Here is a 15,605-nt window from a genome sequence, read left to right as displayed (position 1 = left end):
AGGTTGAGTTCCATCGCGTCGGGCAATCGCAAATAAGACATCTGACCGGCAGATTGTGTCGCCGCTGAATGTCAGCAAGGCGAGCCATGGCCGTGTAAGATCTTCTGAAATGGGCCGAGGTTTTCCTTGCCTGCCGCAAGATGTCCTGGACCCCAGGGTATTTGACAACGAATCGCTGCACAACCAAGTTTAAGACGTGTGCCATGCATGGCACATGCGTGATTTTGCCCTGTTTCAATGCGCTAAGCAGATTGGCACCGTTGTCACACACCACTTTACCAACTGTCAAATTGAGTGGTGTTAGCCACTGATCTGCCTGTGAACGCAAAGCTGAAAGGAGTGCCGGGCCAGTGTGGCTCTTGGCTTCCAGGCACAACAGACGCAGCACGGCATGGCAACGTCTCACCTGGCATGTCGAATAGGTTCTGGGGAGCTTGGGCAGCGCAGCGGAAGAGACGCTAGCAGCGGAAAAGGAGGAGTCAGCCGAGGAGGAGAGGGAGGAGGATGGAGTAGCAGGAGGAGGAGAAGAAGGGCCAGGCCTGCATGCAATCTGTGGCGGTAAAACCAAATCTACACGGGTGCCACGGGTTACATGCTTGACGGCCGTCAGAAGGTTCACCCAGTGGGCAGTAAAAGTGATATACCTTCCCTGCCCGTGTTTGCTAGACCACGTGTCTGTGGTCAGATGTATCTTGGCACCGACACTGTGTGCCAGAGATACATTCACTTGCCGCTGAACATGACCATATAGCTCTGGGATGCCCTTCTGTGAGAAATACTTCCTTCCCGGGACCTTCCATTGTGGTGTTCCAATGGCCACAAATTTGTGAAAGGCCTCCGAGTCCACCAGTTTATATGGCAGTAGTTGGCGGGCTATGAGTTCTGACAAGCCAGCCGTCAACCGTTGGGCAAGAGGGTTATCCGGCATCATCATTTTTTTACGCTCGAATATTAGGCCCACGGAAGCCTGCCTTTTTGCAGAAAAACATGAGCTTGGTGTGATGGAAGGTGGAGTGGAGGACAATTGTGAGGAGAGAGGAAAAGGAGAAGTAGAAGACGAGGCTGGACGGTGAGAGCCTGGAGTGTGGCTTTGTGTGTTCCGTTGCTCCCACTGGGCTCGGTGATGGCTGCTCATGTGCCTTCTTAAGGCGGCTGTCTCTAGGTGAGTGTTGGGCTTACCGTGACTAATGCGTTGACTGCAAAGATTGCAGATGGCAACGCTATTGTCAGCAGCGGACACGTTAAAAAAAGCCCACACTGCGGAGCCATGTGCCGGTGTCCTGGGAGCACCAGATGTGACCGTACATGGTCGATGACTCGCTCCTGATACATTTGCAGTCTGCTTTGTCCCTCCTGTGCAATGTAAGTTATTCCTGCTTCTCCTCCCTATCTGCTGGTCCATATCTCCCTCTGAACTCCCCTCCTCTTCCTCTCTTGTGGGCACCCACGTGACATCACTAGACACGTCATCATCGACGTCACCTTCCCCACCGCTATAAGTAGAGATCTCGGAGTAGGCAGCAACACCGGGGACCGACAATCAAGGAAAACACAGTGCTGCAAAGAGCTGGGAGGGTGCTGCTCACCCCAAATAGATACAAATAGAACCAGTTCCCCCACAAACGGGGTTTTTAGGCAGCAAGAGACAGTAATAGAAACAAATGGAAATAATATAAAAGGTATTTTAATAATCTTTGATAAAAACAAACATGAGCTTCACCTGGACACTTACCGTATATAACAGACAAAATCATGTATAAAAAGTACATATAATGTCGCATGGAAGTATAATAACAGACACAGCTACATGTTACACTGTATAGGTTAGTAACAGTGAAAGCATAAATCTAACGCGTTTCGACCCTTGAAAGGGTCTTCTTCAGAGATGGTGGTCTGTTAAAGGAAACACAAAGTTACACTGAATAAATACATCCGGTGTTATGCATGTTGGGAATATCCAATATTAATTTAATATGGTTTACCCGATGATGTACTTCCAGGTGGATAAGGTAGATTATAGTACTTCGGATAGAATTCCCCCAGAGGGCAATGTCTCAATTTCCTTTACGCATCTGGAGTGGTACCTGGTCCATATATGTCGCCAGAATGCCAGAGGGAAGGGGAGGCAGCGTCACAAGCTCACTGGCGTTATTCACGGGAGGTCACACTAATGCCTTGCCCCCCAGAAAAGAGAAGAATCCGGGGGGTAGGTGCGAGTAAGGGTACCCAGATGATGTGGTGAGTCACAACACCGGGGACCAACCTCCTCCTTGGGCTGATCTGGGTACTGTCGTCAGACTGCTGAGTAGCGGTTGTTGCTACCTCCTCTTCCTGATCCAATACCAAGAGTGGCTGCGCATCAGAAATGTCTTGATATGGATTGGAAAATAATTCCTGTCACTCAAGCGGAAGGTATGTGGTGGTGGTGGTGTTGTTGGTGGTAGTGTCTTTGGGGGTGCACATAGCAGAGAGTGAAGAAGAGGGTGCAGATCGAGAGGATGATGAGGGTGCAGAAGAGTAAGGCTGAGTGAGCCACTCAACCAAGTCTGGTGCGTCCTTTAAATGAATTGAACACACCTTTTGCAACTTCCCACTTTGGCTCAAGCCTGTTGCTCCTGCCCTACCCCTACCACCCCTGCGGAAGGGCCTGCCTCTTCCTCTGCCTGTCATTTTTTAAATGACCCTGTGACAAAACTCTTAGTCCCTATACTGATGAAGGACTGCTGCAGGATAGGGCAGCGGTCAGCAGTAGTGCACCTCAACCCTATGTATTGTGGACCTATACCAGTCCTTATAGAATAGCAGACTGTACCTCACTCAACCTTATGTACTGTAGCACCCTAGACCAGGTTACCAGTCCTTATAAGGACCTTTGTAGAACAAGTAGGTTGTGTGTGACTGATTAGTAGACTGTATGTCAGTCCCTATAGTGATGAAGGACTGCTGCAGTATAGGGCAGCAGTTAGCAGTAGTGCACCTCAACCCTATGTATTGTGGACCTATACCAGTCCTTAAAGAATAGCAGACTGTACCTCACTCAACCCTATGTACTGTAGCACCCTAGACCAGGTTACCAGTCCTTATAAGGACCTTTGTGGAACAAGTAGGTTGTGTGTGACTGATTAGCAGACTGTACGTCAGTCCCTGTACTGATGAAGGACTGCTGCAGTATAGGGCAGGGGTCAGCAGTAGTGCACCTCAACCCTATGTATTGTAGACCTATACCAGTCCTTATGGAATAGCAGACTGTCACTCAACCCTATGTACTGTAGCACCCTAGACCAAGTTACCAGTCCTTATAAGGACCTTTGTTGAACAAGTAGGTTGTGTGTGGGTGATTAGCAGACTGTACGTCAGTCCCTATACCGATGAAGGACTGCTGCAGTATAGGGCAGCGGTCAGCATTAGTGCACCTCAACCCTATGTATTGTGGACCTATACCAGTCCTTATAGAATAGCAGACTGTACCTCACTCAACCCTATGTACTGTAGCACCCTAGACCAGGTTACCAGTCCTTATAAGGACCTTTGTGGAAAAAGTAGGTTGTGTGTGACTGATTAGCAGACTGTACATCAGTCCCTATACTGATGAAGGACTGCTGCAGTATAGGGCAGCGGTCAGCAGTAGTGCACCTCAACCCTATGTATTGTGGACCTATACCAGTCCTTATAGAATAGCAGACTGTACCTCACTCAACCCTATGTACTGTAGCACCCTAGACCAGGTTACCAGTCCTTATAAGGACCTTTGTGGAACAAGTAGGTTGTGTGTGACTGATTAGCAGACTGTACGTCAGTCCCTATACTGATGAAGGACTGCTGCAGTATAGGGCAGCGGTCAGCAGTAGTGCACCTCAACCCTATGTATTGTGGACCTATACCAGTCCTTACGGAATAGCAGACTGTACCTCACTCAACCCTATGTACTGTAGCACCCTAGACCTTACCAGTCCCTATAAGGACCTTTGTGGAACAAGTAGGTTGTGACTGATTAGCAGACTGCAGCAGAAGGGCAGCAGTCAAGTATAATATTCTTTCTATATCTGGAATAAAGAATATTATACGTGTACAAGCCTATTACCATACCAGTCCTGAAAAGAACCTTTGTGGACCTAATAGTAGTAACAGCTACTAATTAAACTGACCCTCACTGCCTCACACACAGCTTCCTGCCTGTCCCTATATAAACTGACAAAACAGAGGCTGCTGGAACAATAACTTGAATAGCACTTTTGTGGACCTGATAGTAACAGCTAATGATTAAACTGACTGTCCCTGCAGCACACACCGTCCTGTCCCTTTCTCTACACTGACAAAAGACACTCAGGCTGCTGCAACAATCAGTAGCACAGCAGTGCCTCAAACCTATATCCTGAACTACACCTAACACCTATACCAGTCCTAAAAATAACTTTTGTATACCAGATAGCTAGCGATTTGGGTCACTGCAATCTCTCCCTGCTCCACACAGCAACCTCTCCCTATAGTGACAGAAGAAAGAATGTAAAATGGCCGCCGGATCGGGTCTATTTATAAGTTAGGGGGTACGTCCAAGTGTCCATGTGCTGTAATGTCTCAATTGGCTGTCCTGTACCCCATGATGGATGTGTCATCATAGGTCAAAGTTCTTTTACACAGTAAACACGGAAGTCCGCCGGGCGAACGGCGGCAATAGTCCGCCGATCGGGCGGACCGCGAACAGCCGAAATTCGCCGCGAAACGACCGCCGGGCGAACCGTTCGGCTATCACTAGCCATGACCTCCATCATTTACTTCCAGCACCTGTACCGTACAGGCATGACCAGGAGAGGGCGTTTTTCACAGCTGGGGGTGGGGGTGTTGGCATCATTTAGGTTATGGAAGACGGGGAAAAAAGAATAAATGCACTTTGTCTGAATGTGCATTTATTCTTTAAAATAAAAAAGCAGGTTTTGCCACAATATTCGCCTCCTCCCTAATGCTATTACCCAAAGACGCCCTATGTGTCCATGCACACAAAATCTTTTAGCAGCGTTTAGTGGCAGAGGCTTTTAGAGGCAGGAAGAAAACCCCACTGTCAATGTGTCCAGGAGCAGCAGAATTTTGTCTGAAAAAATGCTAAATGCGCCTATATGTTAGGCACGTTTAGACCCCTTTCACACTGAGGCATTTTTCAGGTACTACAGCGCTAAAAATAGCGCCTGTATAGCGCCTGAAAAAAGCAGCTCCTTTCACTCCAGTGTGAAAGCTGGAGGGCTTTCACACTGGAGCGGTGCGCTAGCAGGACGGTAAGAAAAGTCCTGCTAGCAGCATCTTTGGAGCTGTGAAGGAGCGGTGTATTCACCACTCCTAAACCTCTCCTACCCATTGAAATCAATATGGCAGCAGGGCTATAACCCTTTTTCGGCCGCCGAATACGCCGCTTAAATTGATGGTAAAGCGGCGCTAAAATTAGCGCCGCTTTACTGCTGACACCCGCACCGCCCCAGTGTGAAAGGGGCCTTAGGGCTTTAGCATTAACTAAATTCAATGGCCAGAATAAATGATTATTCTGGCCAATTAAATGAATTAATGCCCAAGCTCTTTACCCCTGTAAACGCTCCTAAAAGCTTGTAAAAACTATAGACACTTTTACAAGCGTCAGGCTTTTTTTTTTTTGCCAAAATGCTGCTGCCAGGAGAAAAAGCTTCTAGGAGAATTTGCAAAACATCCCGTGTGCATGAGGGCCTAATGTTATAAAATAAATTTGCGAAATGCAGTGGGTGAAAGTGGCAGAGGACTGAAGTAGGGTTGGTGCCCAACCTGGATCTGGGCTTTAAAGTATAACCATGGTCAAAAATATAAATGATGTATGTGTTGCAATAATGTGTCTTTAAAGAGGAAGTAAACCCTGATAAGTTTACTTCCTCTTTCATTCCCTGTAAAGGCAAAGCATAATGGACTACTATGCATCGCATAGTAGTCCATTATGTGTCACTTACCTGACACAGGAGCCAGCGAAGTCACCGCTGTCCCCTGTAGTTCAGAGCGTCCATCTTCTTGGTGGGTCTCCGTGGGTCTCGCTGCTCCAGCGCTGTGATTCACCGGAGCAGCGATGATGTCACTCCCGCGCATGCGCACGGGAGCCGGGACTCGCGGCATTGTCGTCATCGACGATGCCCCGCTCAGTGCGCCTGCGCGCCGCTGTCTATGGTGCCTGCACCGTAGATGGCGGTGCCCGTCTTCGGGCAAATATCTCCTAAACCGTATAGGTTTGGGAGATATTTCTTGGACCTACAGGTAAGCCTTAATCTAGGCTTACCTGTAGGCCAAAGTGGTTTGTAAGGGTTTACAACCACTTTAATGTTGATTTTTTTTCTAACCACATGTCTGGTTATGCTACCAAAATACCTGCACTAAAAAGGAGGAGTTTGGGACTTTAAATGAGACATGTGGGTCACATGTCTCCATTGCTAAATCTGTTTACAGAAAGTGTTTAAATGAGGTGAGTACACATGGCTATGAGATGAGTCGATATCAAAAACATATTGTTATTGGTGAAACAAGGAACATGGTAAAATGACATGATTCATGCAGCAATAAATAAAATTGTCAATCACATATTACAGACCATATATAGAAACAAACATTGGTAGCAGCCAGCCAACCGCTGTGTGGTATGGAACAAATCCCAAATGTAATAAAAACACTTAAAATACACGGTAGGTGGTGAACTCATGATGTTGTAATGAGTAGAGGCGTCTGCATGAGAATAAGTGCATACAAATTAGACCGACAAGCGTTTTGTGGATAACACCACTCTTCAGGGGTGGGTGCATGAAAATCTATAAAACAAAACATAAGTAGACCAGTATTTTCCAACGTTGTACCCTTCAACGGGGAGGATATGTACAAAAAGAAATGGAGAGAGTTACCCATCCCTATAAGTACTTACGTCGTAATAATTTTGGAAAATGGGAGACGAGAAGTCAGAGGCTGCCCAAATTGTCTGTACCGGGAGCTGTGAAAGCAACCCACAAAAGTAGCACATAAACATGATCCCCAAGAAGACAAAAGACAAAGATCCAGATAGTGGGGGGAGTGGGCTTCATATCGAAAATTATATATTGGGTATACTGTGTAGCCAAGGGTTATAGATATTACAGTTGAACAGTTGCTGTTGTTTCAAATGAGTTTGGCTCCCTCTAGTTGCTGCTGGGCTCTGTCAGGATTCTTTTCTTGTTCCTGAGAAGGAATGCAGCAAAGTATTGTGGGAGATATAGTTTGGAAGAGGAAGTGACTCTGTTAGCTGGATCAGCAGTGATAAAAAGACCAGTGCGGCCTGATTTCAACCTCTCTGGATGTCATTCAACACCTGCCAACAGGTGGTCTGTCTGTGACTAGGAGTGAGAGACTGCGGCCTATACAGCGGAGAGTCGGATCTGCCGCCTCTGAGGGATCTCAGAGTACAGCCTTGCCATCCTAGCAAGCGGGCCGGCCTGTGCTTCAGAGCAACTGGAAGCCCCTGCCCTTCAGCCCATCAGGAGTTGCAGCAGGGCATGGTGGCGCCATCTTCACCAGACAGAGACACCAGGAGGGGATTCCGGACAGAGCCATACAGCCACTGGAGTCCATTGTGGTGAGAGGGTACCTGCCCATTCCATTAGAGTGTACAGCATTGCTGAGTGAGTTCTTTTACAGACTGCTGGTGAGACTTGTAGTTCCACGGAGGTGAATATACTTCTTCACAGGCATCATACAGCTGAACTTTGGGGCCTTGTCTTTTCCCCTGCACTGTAAGGTCAGTACTGTATTGCACTCACACATAAGGAGGAATCTATACGTGGTGATATTTCTTCAGTTAAGCAGTCAACAGCATAACTGTTGTTCTACAGTCATTTCTTTTCCTTTGCCTTTGTGGATTACAAATACTGCAGTTTAAACATCAGGCTAACTGAAGATATCTGGAGTTGAAAGAACTTATTATAATTATCATCATTTTTAAACTTATAAACTTATCATAATTTTCCTCTTTTACAAAGCATTGCTGCTCTACTTATAAGTTGAACTCTGAATTATAGCCTAGGGGGAACCATTAAGTATATTTAGATTTTACACTGTGTTGAATGTGAAGAATATATACTGCATTTTTGTGTGTGTTGAGGCCTCAGGGTGAAGGTATTTAATACATGTTTAGAAGATATTGAGTACTTATCCCTCTGTACACCTGTCCACATATACTCTTTAAAGCGAATACAAGGTTATAAGTTCTATATATGCACATTAAGTGATAACAATTGGAATTTGTGTTTATTCATGCTCTTCATGGTGTTCCATTGCTTATTTTAGTAAACTTTATGAACCCTTACGTGATTTCGCCCAGGGGAGCCATTCTGCCACAGTTTATCTGCATGAGCCGGTTCGGAACCGGTTAAAGTGGTAGTACTGAAATAAAACTTAAAACGGAGGTCCACCCTAAAATGGACCTTCCGCTCATCGGAATCCTCCCCCCCTCCGGTGCCACAATTGGCACCTTGCAGGGGGGAGGGGGGTGCAGTTACCTGGATAATCCAGGTAAATGCACCCACTTCCGGGATAGCTCTCTGCGGAAAGGGGCGTAGATTACGCCCCTTTCCGCAAGTGCCTGCCCCTTTCCGCATGTGCCCCGCTGCCTGCTGGGAAAACACACAGATCCCAGAGGCAGCGGGGACCGTCCTTATTGTGCAGCGCTGCTCGCGCATGCGCAGTAGGGAACCGGCAAATGAAGCCGAAAGGCTCCATTTCCTGATTCCCATACCCAAGATGGCGGCGGCAGCACCCGAGAAACGATCTACAGATCGGCTTCGGGTGCCGGCATCGCGGGCGCGCTGGACAGGTAAGTGTCACTATTTTAAAAGTCAGCAGCTGCAGTATTTGTAGCTGCTGGCTTTTAAAAAAAAAAAAAAACGCGGAGTCCCGGCGGACTCCCGCTTTAAGTGGACCACCTGCAGGATTAAGTCATAATGTACTAGAATGCGCCGCATACTAGCACATTATGACAGACTTAGCTGAAAAAGTGGATCTCTCCCACGCAGCGCTGTCACGATACCTGGCCCTGCCAGCTTCACTCGGTCTTCCTTCCAGGTTCGCGGGCTCTGGCTGTATGAATGGCATGAGCCATGGTGTGTCACTCCCGCACAAATTGTGTCCTTGCTGTGCTCCTCCTCCACTGAAAGGTTTAAATGTTCATTTACTCTAGGGATGCAGGGATAGAGTGTATTAACCCATTTCTAGCTCCGGTAGGCTCCTTCCTCCAACATGACAAGTCTAGACTGCCGATCTCTAAGGCATTCTCAGCCTCGGTCACATTTCTTGCCTCATCCGTGTATAATGCTGAGTTACCAGCCCTGCACTGTAGGGTGATGATGCTGAGAGACCATCCACACAGCCTGGAGCTTATGGAGCAGTGCTGGAACCTGCCAAGCATAGTAATACACTGCATCCCTACACTAAAAAAGGCATTTAACCATTGCATTATGGGGGATGGGAGGGATCACGGCAAGAGCAGATTTTGTCTAATTTCCAGAGTTCAGCTTAAATAACATAACGTACAAATAAAAACGGGCAATACACTGCAGCATAAAATACTGCAATGAAATACTGCAGAGAAAAATAAAATACTTATAAAAGATTTGTCCCCTAAAGCTGACACAGGGGATAAGTTAAATGAATAAACACCTAGATAATGTCCCCAAATTATTCAACCAATTGTCTTATCTGTATAAATATTTTTGAACAACAGCAGATCCCATATTTTGCCTACAAGGAGTTACAGGCAAAATATGGGAGTTCCTGTTGTTCAGAAATATTTTTAGGGATAAGATAATTGGTTAAATAATTTGGAGACGTTATCAAGGTGTTTGTTCGTCCAATGTAACCCCTGTGTCAGCTTTAGGGGGCAGTATTTTATTTTTCTCTGCAATATTGTATTACAGTATTTTATGCTGCAGTGTATTGCTCGTTTTTATATGTGGGATGACCTTTTTATGATTTGATATCCATGTGTGTTTGGTCACCTGAGGCTCAGTCCAAGGTGTATTGTATTTAATGCGGCCACTCAGCGTGCCGCCCGTGCCCCGAACAATGTCATCTTATGACAAAACGCATAGGGCGGATCGACGTGCTGACATCACTGCATTTCTTGAATCACTGAATGATGAGTAGATGCTATTAGATGGCTGGCTTTTTTGTTCCAACTGCAAATACATGTTCTTCGTGCTGTAAGTGCAATATTTTATGCCCTAAATAAAGTTAAGGATTTTTATACTATGGCAAGTCTTTTGTATTTTGCCATCTGTGTTATCGGTACCTGGACGGTGGGTCTACATGCCCCAAGATGTTCCTAAACAGGTAAAGGCCCTTGCTGGCTTTAAAGCCACAAGTGCCACTGACCTTTTGTGATAGGTGGTCCATGCAAGCTGGTAAGAGAGAACTTTGCCTTTGGTGGAGGTGATTATCACAGGATCACTAAAGGTGGCGGATAGTGTGGACGTTATCAAAAGAAACCTTTTTTTACCACACTTGGACTTTACCTTCACCATTGGTTTTTGACTTATTATTATTATTAGTGCAACTCTGTATATGAATTTACGACTTGTTACTGTTCTATATCTCACAGTGTTTATTTTAGAACAATAACACAGTTTTTTTGCTCTGTTTGATAATCTACAAAGACTCTTCATAATTATGGAATTTATAAAAGTCACTGGCAGCATATCCAACACTGCAAAAATGTTGTTAAAATTATATTATCTGTGCACTTTTCATGGTGGTGTCCAGGGGCTTTGCTAGGTGGCAAAAAGACCAGGGGCTTCAGCCCGAAGTCTGATGCTGGCACCGGGGGGGGGGGGGGGGGGTCCAGGGTGGTCGTGGCATGTTTTTTTTTGGCTGGGCGAGCTCACTTGCTGGTTGCTGCCTGGGGCTTACCAGTGCCCATCAATTTTGATCACTCAGCTACCTGATACACTGACCATTACACTGACCTCACCTACATGATCTACATACACTGACCTACCTGACATGCACACACCTACCTAACATATACTGACCTACCTGACATGCATACACCTACCTACCTAACATACACTGACCTACCTAACATACATACACTGACCTCACCTACATACACTGACCTACCTGACATGCATACACCTACCTAACATACATACACTGACCTACCTAACATACATACACTGACCTCACCTAACATACCTACACTGACCTCACCTACATACACTGACCTCACCTAACATACATACACTGACCTCACCTACATACACTGACCTCACCTAACATACATACACTGACCTCACCTACATACACTGACCTCACCTAACATACATACACTGACCTCACCTAACATACACTGACCTCACCTAATATACATACACTGACCTCACCTAATATACATACACTGACCTCACCTAATATACATACATTGACCTCACCTAACATACATACACTGACCTCACCTAACATACACTGACCTCACCTAATATACATACACTGACCTCACCTAACATACATACACTGACCTCACCTAACATACACTGACCTCACCTAATATACATACACTGACCTCACCTAATATACATACACTGACCTCACCTAATATACATACATTGACCTCACCTAACATACATACACTGACCTCACCTACATACATACACTGACCTACCTAACATACACTGACCTACCTAAGATACATACACTGACCTCACCTACATACACTGACCTCACCTAACATACACCTACCTAACATACATACACTGACCTACCTACATACACTGACCTCACCTATATACACTGGCCTACCTAACATACATACACTGACCTACCTACATACACTGACCTCACCTATATACACTGGCCTACCTAACATACATACACTGACCTCACCTACATACACCTACCTACCTAACATACATACACTGACCTACCTACATACACTGACCTCACCTACATACACTGACCTAACATACACCTATCTGACATGCATACACCAAACATACATACACTGACCTACCTAACATACATACACTGACCTACCTTACATACACTGACCTCACCTACATACACTGACCTCACCTACATACACTGACCTAACTAACATACACCTACCTACCTTACATACATACATACACTGACCTACCAAACATGCATACATACATACATACATACATACACTGACCTACCTACATACACTGACCTACCTAACATACATACACTGACCTACCTAACATACATACACTGACCTACCTACATACACTGACCTAACATACATACACTGACCTAACTAACATACACCTACCTACCTAACATGCATACAATTACACCTACCTAACATACACTGACCTTGCCACCGAGATCTTCATCCACCCCCAGCTCAGTCACTGACAGATCACCCAACCGCTCCTCCGCTGCCATGTTGATGTCGAGCGCCGAGCGGGGATCTCAGTGAAGCGGTGCGAGTGCAACGCAGCGGCGGCATTGTAATTCCCGCCTTCTGGAGCCTGCAGCACCTATTATGGACGTCACACGTCCCGCAGTTCCGCCATTGGACCAGTGGGACAACCATCATAGCTCCAGAAGGCGGGACCCGGGGACCTGCTAGGTTACTCGGCGGATCAGATTGGTCCCCACTCGGCAGCCGCCAGCGGTGCTCGGGGTTGACAATTTGATGGAGCCTTCCCGAGACTTGGGGCTTTTCGGGGACCCATTCGGGGCTCCAGCCCCCGCTAGCCACCCCCTGCCGACGCCCCTGGTGGTGTCACAGTACCCGGTCAAGACAGAGAGAGGGCTAGGTAAGGTTGCCACCTTTTCTTCAAGTCAAACCCAAACACTTTAGCAGCTCACAACATTTATTTTTATAGTATAAACTATACATATATTGTGCAATTAAATAACATATCTAATCATATGAATGTAGTAAAATAGGGCCCCTTGAGGCCTAATGGTTAGGGACAGCGGACATCCTTCTGTGTAGAGTGGGTTACAAGGCATGGTGAGTGTAATGCAAGGCGAAAGGCTTTTTGAATGCAAGGAGATTTATTGTCTGTTAAACAGAACTGTGGGAGAGAGGGTTAGGGCCAGGACTCCCTTAAGTAGATGCAAAGATAATTGGCAGACATTGGCAGCATGAGTGTGTAAATCAAAGCTGTCCAATTTTCTGTCCTTCTCTCATCAAAAAAACTCTGTGAAATTGGCTCCACCAAATGAGCCACAGAAGGCAGGTATAGTGTAAAATATTTTTTTATAATAAAAACAATATTACACTCATGCTTTATGGTGATCTGGTCGTGGCCGTATCATCCATATACCATATGAGGAGAAGAGGTGGAAGGGTAATTGACCTATGCATTGATTGAAGCAGCATTTCTATAACCCACGCTTGATGGTCACTTGTTGGCCGGATCTGGTGAGCGCAGTTCATATCTCACTTCGGGTGGAGCACTGTTGTTTTTGGAGCACTGGATCGATCACACACAGAAATTCTGAACTTTAATTGATGATAATTTATTACACATTGCATTGGTTGGAAATTTTGATTATTGCACACACTCTAATCGTATGAATTTGATCATATATTGGATGTTTTCATTTATTTATTCATGTAATTATTTACTTTATGAATTTAAGTTATTAGTTCGCTTAATCACTTTGGTTCACATATCATTCGATTGTCCAGCTAGCGCCCTTTGATACTTTTTCATTAGATATAGGCTGCATGGGGCGCTTAGGGTTCAGACGCCAGCGGGCGATCATGGCGCGAACTCCAGGCAAAGACACTAGAGGGCACTCAGACTGTAGAAGCTAAAGGGTGCTTAAGATTTAGGCACTAGGTATTGATGCCAGAAGGAGCTTAGACTGTAGAAAGGGCACCTAGGACATAGACACCAGAGGGCACTCAGGACATAGACACTGGGGAGAGTTGAGAACATAGGCACTAGGGGGCCCTCAGGACACAACCACTAGAAAGTGCTTAGGACAGACACTAATACCCAACATGAATGCAGTATATTGCAGCTTTCACAGATGTGGTGGCTCCATTCGTTTTCTTTTATTTTAACCTGGTGATCTTCCCAGAGGGACAATGATCACTTATTGTCTTGCATCTATGGAAGAGTAGTGTTGTTTCCCTAGGACAGGAAACCAGAACACATCCTCCTCTCCTCTTCTCCATAACATAGAGGGAGGTGATCTGTAGCTCACACATAAGAAAAATACTGGCCCTTAGGGTCTTCCGGAGGGGGATCAGATCCCTGGAAGTTAAATTTCTAGGTGGAGCGCTGCTTTAAATAGTAGTTTTTGCATATACTTTAAAGCTGATCTCTGGCCAGAGATCAGCTTTAAAGTATATGCAAAAGCTACTATTTAAAGCAGAGCTCCACCTAGAAATGGAACTTCTGCGGATCTGATTGCTCCCACCCTCCAGTGCTGCATTTGGCAAATTTCAGGGGGTATCGGCTCCCACTTCCGGGGAAAGATCCATCAATCCCTCCCCTCAGACCAGGGTACTAGGTGTAATCCTAGACTCTGACTTGTCCTTTCAGCCCCAAATCTAATAATTGTCAAAAGCTTGTAGACTTTTCCTCTGTGACATCTCTAAAACTTACCCCTTTTTAATGAAACCACCAAGCTACTCATTCATTCCCTTGTTATCTCTCGCCTTGACTATTGCAATTCCCTTCTTATAAGCCTACCTCTCTATAGGCTATCCCCTCCTCTATTATGAATGCTGCTACAGACTTATCCACCTTACCAACCATAAGGTCTGCCTCCCCTCTCCACCAATCCCTACACTGGCTCCTGATCGCCCAGCGAATAAAACTCAAAAATACTAACCACAACATACAAAGCCATTCACAACCCTGCTCTGAGCTACATCCCCAATCTTGTCTCCAAATATCACCCAAACCGTCCTCTACGCTCCTCTTAAGACCTTCTGCTCTAAAGCTCCCTTGTCTCCTCCTCCCATGCTCATCTTCAGGATTTCTCCAGAGCCTCTCCCACCCTCTGGAACCCTCTACCTCAATCTGTTCAGCTATCTCCTACTCTAGCTGCCTTCAGGTGATCCCTGAAAACTCATCTCTTCAGGGAAGCTTATCACACCTCCAACTTATTTTTTTACAATTTTCATCAGCTCATTACAACATTTTGTATCACCTGCCCCACCCTATTAGATTGTAAGCTCTTCTGAGCAGGGCCTTCTTAATCCTCTTGTATTTTATTGCATTGTAACTCTATTGCCTTGTCTCCCTTTTATATTGAAAATCTCTGTGTAACCTGTTGGCGCTATATAAATCCTGTATAATAATACTACATTTTAGAGCCCCCCACACACATGATGTGTTGGGCCTCTACATAGGAAAATGGGGCTTGCCCTATACATGTTATATATCACTGCTCAAGCCGGAGTGAGAGCAATACATTTTGCACCAGAGCTCCTTCGTAATTCTAAACTGAAGACCTGTGGGGGTTTTGAAGTGTTGCCTATGAAAAAAAATATAGGGTACTGAAATTTTTCACCGCTTTACAGCCACATGCAATTTTAAAGCAGAGATCCACCCAAAAGGGGAAGCTCCGTTGGCTTTCCTTCCCACTGTCAC

This window comes from Lithobates pipiens, unplaced genomic scaffold (genome assembly GCF_037356315.1).
Source record: "Lithobates pipiens isolate NorthernLeopardFrog02 unplaced genomic scaffold, aLitPip1_a1.2 Scaffold_16, whole genome shotgun sequence".
In the NCBI taxonomy this organism is placed as follows: Eukaryota; Metazoa; Chordata; class Amphibia; order Anura; family Ranidae; genus Lithobates; species Lithobates pipiens.
This window is presented reverse-complemented; position numbering follows the sequence as displayed.